This window comes from Betta splendens, chromosome 10, assembly GCF_900634795.4.
Source record: "Betta splendens chromosome 10, fBetSpl5.4, whole genome shotgun sequence".
Classification (NCBI taxonomy): domain Eukaryota; kingdom Metazoa; phylum Chordata; class Actinopteri; order Anabantiformes; family Osphronemidae; genus Betta; species Betta splendens.
Window position 1 is genome coordinate 12,339,202 of NC_040890.2, and position 11,140 is coordinate 12,350,341.

At 41.8% G+C, this 11,140-nt stretch overlaps 1 protein-coding gene across 10 annotated transcripts in view; it reads left to right on the top strand.

Annotated features, from left to right (window-relative positions):
• The window catches only part of macrod1 (mono-ADP ribosylhydrolase 1), a 95,862-nt gene that overhangs the window by 3,377 nt on the left and 81,345 nt on the right, over positions 1–11,140 (top strand). The gene's annotated exons all lie outside the window — the stretch shown is intronic.

The following is an 11,140-nucleotide window of genomic DNA, read 5'->3' on the forward strand; positions in this document are numbered from 1 at the left end:
TTCTGAAAGGCCTTGAAGCATCATTTAGCCCCTAAGGCAGAAAACATTCAATTGAAGCCAACTGTGGCCAATTATACACTATACTGGCAGTCTGGAAGGCAGGTGGGGGGGGGGGGCTTCCAGGCCTGGCTGGTGGTGAGCAATCGACTGCATATACTCACTACACCACCCACAGATGAGCACAAATGTATATAAGGGGGAACACAGATCGGAGCTGAGACCTGTAAAGTAACGGGTGGAGTTAACTTCTACCCCACTTCTTTCCATCGCTTCTGCTCGTCCTTCCTCGTCGGCCCCGGCTGCTCAGGTGAGCAGGGGAGGCTGGGCAGGTACCGTTTGCCGCTTGTGTCGCTCCCAATACAGATTGGATTTACAGTAACCCCCCCTCTCCTCCTTTCCTCACTTCCTCCTCCCACCTCACTCCTTCCCTCCACACTTTTACAGCCCCTGGCTCCTGCCCACTCCTATAAAACACTACAAACATAAAAACCCACAAGCACTTAAGAGCTGTCCTGGCGATGGGTGGGAGGGTGGGAGTAACAGGGTGGAGGAGACAGTGGGCAGAAACACCCTCCTCTTTACACCCCTCAATCACTCGGTCCGAAGGAGGAGAGATGGAGGGGAGGATATATTGTCTCTGATGGGCTAGCTGATTAAGATGGATTGCACCATGAAATGTCGTTGGAGTGATGAGTTCTTGAAGTGTGTGTGCGTGTGTGTGTGTTCGTGTGTGTGCATGTGTGTGTGTGGATGCGACGGCTCAGCAACTAAGTTTGCATTAAAACCTTTTTTCAATTGATTAAATGCAAATTTGCTTAGCTCCACTTAGCTGCATTTTCACTCCCTCGAGTTTTATTTCTTGTTTCCTCTCCGTCACTCACTTTCGTGTTTATCGTGTTTGACCTGAAGTATTATTCTTCGACCTACCTTTTTCTCCATATAGATTTGAAAAACTGAACTAATTAGCTCCTTCAGTATTTCAGTGTCATTTCCTTTTCGTGGTAGACCTAACTCAGTGTGTGAAAGTAAATGTAGCAGAAGAAGTTGGCTGATAAATCTTTCAGACTAGACTATAAAAAACTGTTCCTAAAATTAAGCCGCGCACCGTCGAATGATACAGAATATTCTGGTCCCGTCTCAAGTCTTTATAGCTGAGCCACTCGTCATCGTCACAGTTTCTGCTTGCAGAGAGCCTGTAGGTGCGTGTGTGAGTGTGTTTATGAAGCACCGTGTGTCACACCTTTCACACGTGTTCATATATATTGACAAGCTTATATGCATGTCTGTGTGTACACCTGCGCTCAGCTGCACCTGCTTGTGCGAGAAACAAACAGCACACGTAAACTTGGCTTTGACGCCGTGTTTGCAATGTGATGAGGGGCGGTGAGCGAGTGAGTGGTATGTGTTCGTGTGTATTTTGTGTTCAGCTTTGTGTGTGTACACGAGATAGGGTCTCCCAGATTTTGTGCTGCAGGTCAGAGATAAAGCCTTTGGTTGGCGCTGGAAACCCACTCACCGTGGCAACAGCTGAGCGATACAAGATTAGAAGCAATAGCCTGCCTGGCCTGGAGGTGACATCCTGGAAGAGAGCGAGAGTGACACTCTGTACTATACTGTAACTTCATCACAGATAAGAAACCTAGGAAGAAAACATAGATGGAGAGATGGGGAGGTAGACAGCAGGGGTACTCTGTTGATGGACCTAGAGGAGAGAAATGCCAGAAAGCCACGAGGCCGGTGAAGGGGGACGGTACTGCATGGTCACATGACTAACCATGACATCGGTGCTAAAAGAAGGAAGGTGGCGGGTGAAAGGGACAAGTATTTCTACTGAGACGTCAAATGAATCACAAACTCAAACGAGCCATTGAGAACTAATGACATAATGGAAAAAACAATTTAGAATTCTGATCATTGCCTGAACCTTGACTCACCAGGAATAATGATAATAAAAGTTCCCTAAGTGTGGTTAAAAGTTAGAACGTCAAATTCCATTTCAAGTCGTCCACCGAAGCCATTTTGGTAATATGTGTCAGAGGGGAAACGCATTTATCGTTACACACTTGCCTGAACATAACATGAGTCAAATTATTACATTTGCAAATTCTCGCATTAAAGAAGTTATTTTTTATTCACAACCATTGTAAACATTAAGCGACGATCAGTTAATTTCATTAATTAAAGTTCTGTCAACTAATAAATTAGCAGTAATTGTCTCCACTCTAGTACATGTTCTTCTTCATCCTTTATATTCTTGTTGTTTCCTGTGTGAAATAGTAATTTCATATTTAGAATATTTAGAGAGATTAACGTTTATTAGCAAAACATTAAGGATATTAACAATTAGCTTCAAGAAATTGCGCATTGACTTTTATATTGTCTATTATGATGAGACAGAAGTCAGAAGACAATAATGATATTGATGTGTACTTCTCTGTGGTGACTGCAGCTTAGACACAATCTCATTTAATTCCAAATTGTAATAGACTGGTCTAAAAAATCTAATGCTCATTGTTTGAAAAATATGTAATCAGTGCATCAGGAGCTTTCCAGTGTCATCTTTCTGTTTCATTATTACAATGCACGATAAGGGAAGGCTGCATTGGATAGTCATCAATAATGGAACATCAGTGCTGTTTGAGCTTGAATGCATCCATTGGATGCAATATAAATCCACCCCAGCCCAGGAGCATCTTTTATTGATTCCAAAAACACGAATCCGTGGCTGATAATGGCCGATAGCCGTTGAGGCGCAGGTTGCGTACTGTAGTTCCGAGGTGATAGAGGGCGAAGGCACCAGGGTTTCAGGAAGGGGCGAGAGGGATGTTCTCAATGTTCTTGCTTGGTGGTTTGAAGAGGATAAAGCAGGTGAAGCCTTTACTCGGCAGGTAGATCACCTTACTGGAGCATTATCCTACAGTCACGCATTGTCACACTCCTACTGCAAGGCTCCACTGATTCCTAGCTGGCTTTGTAAACGGGGCTTAGAGCTGTGCTCGGTGCCAGAACCAGCCTGGCAGGCGTCCGCGCTTTCGCCACGCTGCTACATCGTGTATGGGAGATTGTCAGGCCTGACTTGTTGTTGTGAATTGCTGCACAGAGGCAAAAATTATTTCTCAGATTTCTGCTGAGCTGATTTTTCTTTTCGTTTTTGACTGTAGTAATAAGATGCATGTGGTGGGAGTCCTGCATGCTTAGACACTTCATAGGGGGTTAAATGATTTCCTCTTAATATGAATACCACAGTATCTGTTCCAGTCTTAAGCTGTTGATAGTCTGCTTGTTGTGAGGATGTCCGTCATGTAGGACTTAATGGAGAATAATCATGTTATACCCAGCTGCAGTGTCTTTTTCCTCTTTGAGAAATTCATGTATTCCAGGCTATGCTTCATCCTTTGATGGTTGCCACTTTGTCATCAAGTCGCTTAGGTTTTAATCAGGGGAGGCAAGTTGTTGTGATCCACCCAGCCTCCCTGGTAGTAACAAGGGTCTGAGGAGGTGATGGAAAGCCCAGGGCGGAGACTGCTCATGCTACCGACGTCCCACGGGCCCAGCAGCGTGTGCTTTCTATCGCTCCCTTTGCTGCACTTACCATACATCTACCCTAGAGCTCTTGTCAGCTCCTCTTAGGAAAGGCTTATATTACAAGATGCAAAATGTCAACTTTGCTATCGCGGATGAATATTTTACGTGTGTGTGTGTGTGTGTGTTCTGAGGAAACCTCATAACAGATGCTGTACAATGGGCTTTAGCGTGTTTGCGTGTGTGGATTAGAGGATCTTAACTTGAAATGAGAGAAAGGAAATCTTTGTCCTCTGAGCTGACCTTTCTACTTCTGTAAAGTTAATTTAGCCAGACTTATATTGTTTACTCAAGCTCTTATGCTCTGTTATGGAGCACAACAGTTGCAAATCCCTGCCATAGCTACTGTACTTCCTTAGCTCTAGTTCCTATAGCAGTATTCCCACTGCGCTGACTCTGTGTTTTGTGAAGCTGTGCTAATGGATACATTCTCACAATATGCCCATCAGCTGTCTGTACACAGCCACTTACAAAGGCAAATTGCCATCGCCGATGCTGCTTCAGTCGCAGGGTAAATATGATATGCTGTCAAAACTTGTCCTGCCACGACCACCTCCCCTGCTTTACCGGCTCCAAAACTAGAAATAAATCACGGCGGGATGCGTCGGGCGCCGCGGAAAACGGAGACGTTAACCTGTTATTCTGAAAGACACTGTGGAAGAGTGCTCCTGTAGAAAAAAGCAAAAAGGATTTGCAAAAGTTGACAGTATAGTGTGGGAGATAAATGTAAGTAGGGCTGATATCTGTGGGTTTTAAACAATGAGGTCAACTAATGCAATAGGCAGGTCAAACACTGCATGTGGTGTCGACTTTACACACATTCACAATACTGTGTGCTGAACAAAGTGAGTTCTACCGTACTATTTTTTATTTAAGTTTTTCTTATGTTTAATGGTTTTATTGTAATATTTGATTGTGTACTGTTTTTCATGTTTAAATTATAACGTGGCTGCAAATGAACATGTTGCTCAATAATTGATAATTTAAATTAAATTTAATCAAAGCTAGTATGTGAATACATTTAGTGGAAATTTCTGCTGATGCCTCCTTCTGTCAATAATAATGATTAATATTAATTTACTTCGTTTTTAAATTTTGTGGCTTCTTACTTATTGTATTTTCATGTTGACTGACACTGTGCAGATCGTGTGAGCATAGAAATGTGGAACAGTGAATTAATATTATGCTCATATAATATTATCACAAGGTCCCAGAGCCGATGATCATGTCAGCAATAAGTATGAGTCAGAGCAGGTATGTTGACGGATCACATACTTCTGGCTGTGATCCCGACCCGAGTCCTTTAATATTGAGTGTATGCTGAAGACATGAGTCCGCTCCCTGAAGGACGGAGGGAGAAAACACACAAAGCACTATCACTCACCTATGAAGTTTATGAGCGTATGATGATAAAGGCACCTATTTAAATTTACAATGTGTCCCACAGTGTGTAGCGTTGTTCCCTCCTCTCCTGCCTGTGTGAACGTGGTGTCTGACGCATCGGTTCTGCAGGTGGTGGGGGACCCATGTGTGGTGCTCTACATATAGGTGGTGGTGCTCTCAATCTCAAGTGTATAAAATGTTTGATATACATTTTTAATGAGACTTTGCTGTTACTGTACATAAAAATAGCATTGTTCTCAGCTGGGATACCACATTTTTGTAACATTACCACAATATGACATGGAGAACTACTACTACTACAGTATGTGTGCAGTAAAAGTAGAATGCTTCATTTACCGTAGCATAAGTCGTCTTCTTCCTGTCCAGCAAATGGGGCAGGACAGTAAAGCTGATATAGCATTAAGAAGCTTGCAGACGAGTAAATGTTTAATATTCCTTCTTTGAATTTGAATATATTTTGAAACAGTTGTCTTTTAAATCAATTATACAAGAATGCTTTAGCCTGTAATTGAAATCTAGTCAGTCATTCAGCTGAATTTTGAGTCTTGTGCATAGTTTGGGATTGATTAAGCTTTGTGTGGAGCCACTGGGGGTCATGATTGATTCACAGCCACAAAAATGGATTTTATATGTAAATACAGCTCCAGCTCCAATAAGCGTCCTATGATATGCGTCTCTTTCTTCTATAGCGGAATACATTGTTATTATTATCATTGAATCTGTGCTTTAAAGGGCTGTTGGTGACAAATTGGAATCAAAATTGAATCCTAAATGTTAGTTGACTAATCTGCCACCACTCTTGGTATAATTTTACAGTGGCCTCTGTACAGCAATAGTGCTTTTAGAGGCAGTGAGTGTTAAAACATTTTCATTTCTTTCCCTATTTGTTTTGAGGATTTCTCTATATAAATCCTCCTGATGATTCAAAAATACATATCAAATGAATAGAAAATTACTCCTCCACGCCCTCTTGAAGTGTCTTGCTTTGATGGTAAAATAAATGAAGGGCTGTAGGCACATTTCATATCTTGCCTGCTCTAAATGATCTGAGCTGCACCACTTTGAGGAATCAAAGGACTTCAGATTCAGTCTAAAAAGTAGCTTTCCGACTGTTTGCGACTGTCGTTTTGCTTAATATGCAGCTGTTGATTTCTTTCTAAGTCTCTTCTTTCAAAGGTTTGCTTACATACACGCCGCTGACCCTCGTTTCTATCTTTTAATATCTTGCATGTAACATTTTCTACCGCAGCGATGGAGTCTTGGTGTCAGTCCCCCCTGTCCTCTTGTATCTGTGTCTTTGCCACGGGCGTCGTTGCGAGGCTGTGCAGTAGCTCTGTGTATGGGCTGTAGCGTGAATTTAAAGCGGGCTGCTGCTCCAGTTTCTCCAGTCCAGATCTGTCCAAATTAATTACGGTGCAACTGTCAGAAAGACCACTTTACTGGTCATTTGGGCAGCAACATTAATGCTCTCTGTGTACTGAAAATTTGGAGCTTTCAAGGTTCAGTGCCCCAAGTTTCAGTGGGAAGTCCTGTTGTCAAGTTTGTGTCTCAATTAGAACAGGAAGAGTTTGGGCTTCACTTCCTCCTCCTCTCCAATTCTTTCATTTAGATGTCGTCTCAGCGCTGTTGTCAGAGAGGAGCAAACATGGGCCCTGGACAAACAGGCCTCAGTTTACAGTTTTAGATTGATTTACACCCTGACATTGAGACGTTAACATAGCCTTGGAGAGTTAATCCCTAATGTTGTGCGGGTCGGTAAATAAACAGAAAAAGGAAAAGCCAAAATGAAGGAGTTTGCAGAAAAGCTCATTCGTGCTAATTATTTCTCTTCACCACTCCCTTGTTAAAAGCTTTCCCACCCCTCCAATCAATCGCCACTTTAGCATGAAGGAATGGATGGAGGAAGTGCGAGCTTCATTAGGCTGATTGGGCTGATGTAGGAGATGGAAAAGGAGAGTGACTGAACGGGTAAAAGAGAAAAGGAGTCAGCTTCATCATCAGCACTTGGCCCATCAGGGCTTCTGTCATCAAGGCAAGTGCTGCGTTCAGGGGTATTGGTTGGTTGTGACTTGTGGTTGCGATCTGCTAATGGGACATGGGCGGAACGTGAAGCCACAGATGTGTTGGTTTATGTGGGTTGTGACGCTGGTAACAAGGGAGAACATGTCCTCTGTTGTTCATTCTCTCCTAATTGATGCCTGCCGTATCTTAAATACACAATGAGAGATTCTTGCGTATTTAAAGGCCATTAGAGGTCATTTGCTTTTGGGAAGCTCATCCCATTGTTGTTATTTTAAGTAACAGGATTAAAAGTAGGCATTTAAAGGCTCCGTACTGCTAAATAATCTGACAAGTGCTTTGTTTGAAGGATAATGACCCTATTAGATAAAAGAAATTGATGTCCAGGGCAGTGTGTAATGTGCAAAGCGTGTCTTCTGGAGTTCTGAGGGTGAGACGATAATGTGCAGGTTGTAAAATAGCCAGCTGCCAAACTTGTGTCTTTCTTGTTTAGGGCAGAGTTCAATTTTCTGTTCTGCGCCTCTTAATGCACTCCTGTGTTGCTGTAATGGTTTTGCATTCTCCGTCCCTACACTAAGTTCAGCGTAACAGCATACCGCCTGCCCCTTTTTTTCAAATATTGGTTTTAGTGCCAGACGGGTAATAAGCCCGGCATTAAGGCTTTGGCTGGGAATCCAAAGTCCTCGTCTCCTTGGCTCCTCAGGTCAAATACTTAAGCAGTAAAAAAGAAACAGATGCTAAATACAAGCACGCTCACCTGATAAATGGCTTTTATAATTAGTTTATCAACCTCCGATGATTGATGTTTTCCGTTTAGTCTTGTGACACTAGAAGGCAAACCCTGCTTCGCTAAACCAGCTGTGCAAATAATTTTGGCTTGAACTGAGAAACACATCACGAAATGAGGGAAAAAATTAGATATGGAAATTAAAAGCACATTGGGGGAAGATTATCCTCATCGTGCGCTGTGTTATTTGAATAATAAAGTATAATACAGCCTGACAATAAGCCTTCATTTTCTCTCATCTTTATAATGATAGCTTAGTGAACGAAGTACAAAGGATATATCAATGTAACCTCCAAAATGGGCTTTAAACCAACCCTGACTCCTCTTCCCCTCTCTCCACCAGCAAATGCAAGGGGCCCTCATTGTCTGCTCACATGTCCTGATCACAGACAATGCTTTTGTCACATAATCACATACACAGACACGCCGACAGTACAGAGAGTACACACAGCACACAATTACCATCTTGTAATTGCGATCTGTCAGAGCTGTTGTGAAGTGGCGCCCGACGCACGTGCTGTTGGCCCCGCTGCATTATCAGAGCTTAGGAAATGACAAGACTATTTATAGGAGCTATTTATCCACTTATCCTGTTGTTGCCTTTGTCCACGTGTGGAACAGGCAGCGTTGGTTGGAGCCAGACTGACAGACAGGTTGATCAGTGGATGCATCAGCTTGTAGATTATGCGACGTGCCCTGAAAGTTGAACATGGTGCATCAGAGTTGAACACCGTGAGCTTTTACCGGTGAAAACATCAAGACCATGAATGTTTCTAATGGCGAGACGGATTCCAGAGAGGGAACAATCTGCTTCAATCTAATGTTAATTTTCTTTTTTTACCTGAATGATTCCACCATTTATTGAACAGCCAGTTCAAGTGTCATATTTTGTCGACACGTGTCTTTGGTGCATGACTGGAAACATTTCTCTGGTCAAATCGAAGGTTTGTCTTTCATAAAATGATCAAGGACACCATGATGCATTGGTATACAAAGGATACCTCAATGTCAATACTGTCAAGCAGCGAAGCGATTTATTGCATGCTTTGTTTACTGTGTTTTCTGCAACATAAACAGCAAGTGATGGGTCCTTGGTCTGTATGTGCACATAGGAGCCTTTTAGCATTTCATGTATGTGTGTTTAGTGGAGAGGTCACAGGTCAAATGTCAATTAAAAGATTTGATAGTTGTTTTGCCATGAAGAGTTGAGTAAACAAACCAAAATGAATCTTGATTATTAGATTCATTTTAATTTTGATCAAAGATTGAATTTTATTTACTGTTCTGTTGATGGAAGTACTTGATCTGACCTAAACCACTAGTCCACCAGAGTCTGTTGAACTACAAAGAACATAGAACTTGTTAGAATTAATTTATATTTGGTCCAATTATTGCTCCATTTTGTGCAACTTACTGTTCACTTTATTGGTGCATTTGGACTGTCTTTCTGGTATCCTGTCTGTTCAAGCTGTATTAATTGATTTTACCCAATAAAGTGCAATATTATTTTTATATATAATGCTATTGTGAATCAGTAAATTAAGTATTTATTGTGCCTCAAACACCTACAATAATTTTGATAATTTCAGTTTTATTAAAGACCACGGTTCTATTTTCTTGCTAAATATTTGTTAGTGTGTCTTTTATTTCAGTTTTTTGTCCTTAAACTATCCTATTACTTTTAAATGAATGATAGACTCACAGGACTGTGTGTTTATTTTTGTGTGTGTTTGTGTGTGTGTGTGTGTGTGTGTGTGCACGACCTCTGGTATGATCACAATCTACTGGCATTTTCAACCAAGTCATGAATAATTTACTGAGCTCCTGGAATTCATTTATTTATTTATTTTGGGCCACGGTGTGTCTGCCTCTGCTGAAGAAAGGCTGAGAGCCACTACTCCAGAGAAATCACAAGTTGCCATAACTACAGGTGCTGAGGTCTCTGCAGTCCAGACCGCAGCCCCACAGAGGTGGGCAGTAATCCGAGCACGACTGAAGGCTGAGAGTCTGAAGGACCCCTCCTTCAGCGCTGTTTCTCTTCACACTGGCTGAAACCAAATACCTGACGGCTTCATCATGGGAGGACACAGAAACCATCAAGTATTCACCTAATGCCAGTCTAGCACACATCATTACATAAATAGCCGTATAAACGCCTTTAATTCTCTTGTATTTTAGATTTTTCTTTTCAGGTTGCAAATAGCCAGTAGTAAATAGGCTCATAATTAAGCAAAATTAAAAGATAAATCACACAAGACTGGAAAATTGAATAGAGGACAGCTGCAGTCCAAGGGCAATTTGCTTATCTCTTCGTACTTTGTACTTTGATTGTGGTTATTGCAGTACTTGTCTGGGAAGGTTTTTTTCTTCCTTCTCACTTGAGGCGTCCTACAGTGGCACCAAAGTGGCTCTCTGATAGGCAGCCAAATTCCTACAGTCGGTGCTGTTATAATCTCCTGGGGGTTGTCTTGGTTTGCTCTCTGCCTTGTTTATTCCAGTGATGTCTTTCCCTCCATTGCTGCATAGGAATTCACACCAGTCACGGCTTAATGTTTTGTTGTTGTTGTATCATTTCACGCATATATTGAAATATTTAGCTAGCTCCTTGCAGCAGTCCTGTGTGAGGAGAAATGTGTTGTTGGTTGTTATCCAGCTCCATCTTTGTCCTCCGGGACCTCCAGGCTCCTGTCACTCAAAGATGTACAGGTGTGTGTCCAACTTCAACATAACTTTTGAAAAGGATTTCGAATTCAGGTGTTCCTAGAGTTGGATTTACAGCTATGCAAAGGATGTGGGCTAAAGGTTTGTGGAATATTGTCTGCTTCAATTTGTCTTTTATTTTTCAAAATCTAACTCGATAAACCTGCTTATTAACTACCTTCAATTTAATTTAATTTATTACTGCAAGTCTACACTACAACCTAGTTGTTTTATTTAAAACTAAATCATCAGAATGAAGTGTGCTAATGGTCAAAATGGCTGTATACACTCTGAAGCACCTCCAGACAGACATGCACAGATTTTACTGCGTGCGTTTATACTGTAAGAGGACGTTGACCTTTTCCTGAGAGGCTGATAATGCATTCACACACCGGAAGACACTTTACGGTGCAATGCAGCTTTCCATCATTCTTAACAGCGGCGCGGTGAGGAAACATCTGAGTGTAGAAAGAGCCGAACACTTTAGCACTGCTGCTGAAAATAAAAGCACCACTATTTGTGCTTGTACGTGCAGCACTGTTCCTATCTAAAACATATTTTCAGTCAAAAGTGCAGGTGCAACTCTTTACCCTGGAGTATGTGGGATTTATATGGCACGTTGGAGTTAACTTCTTAATGGAAGCACGT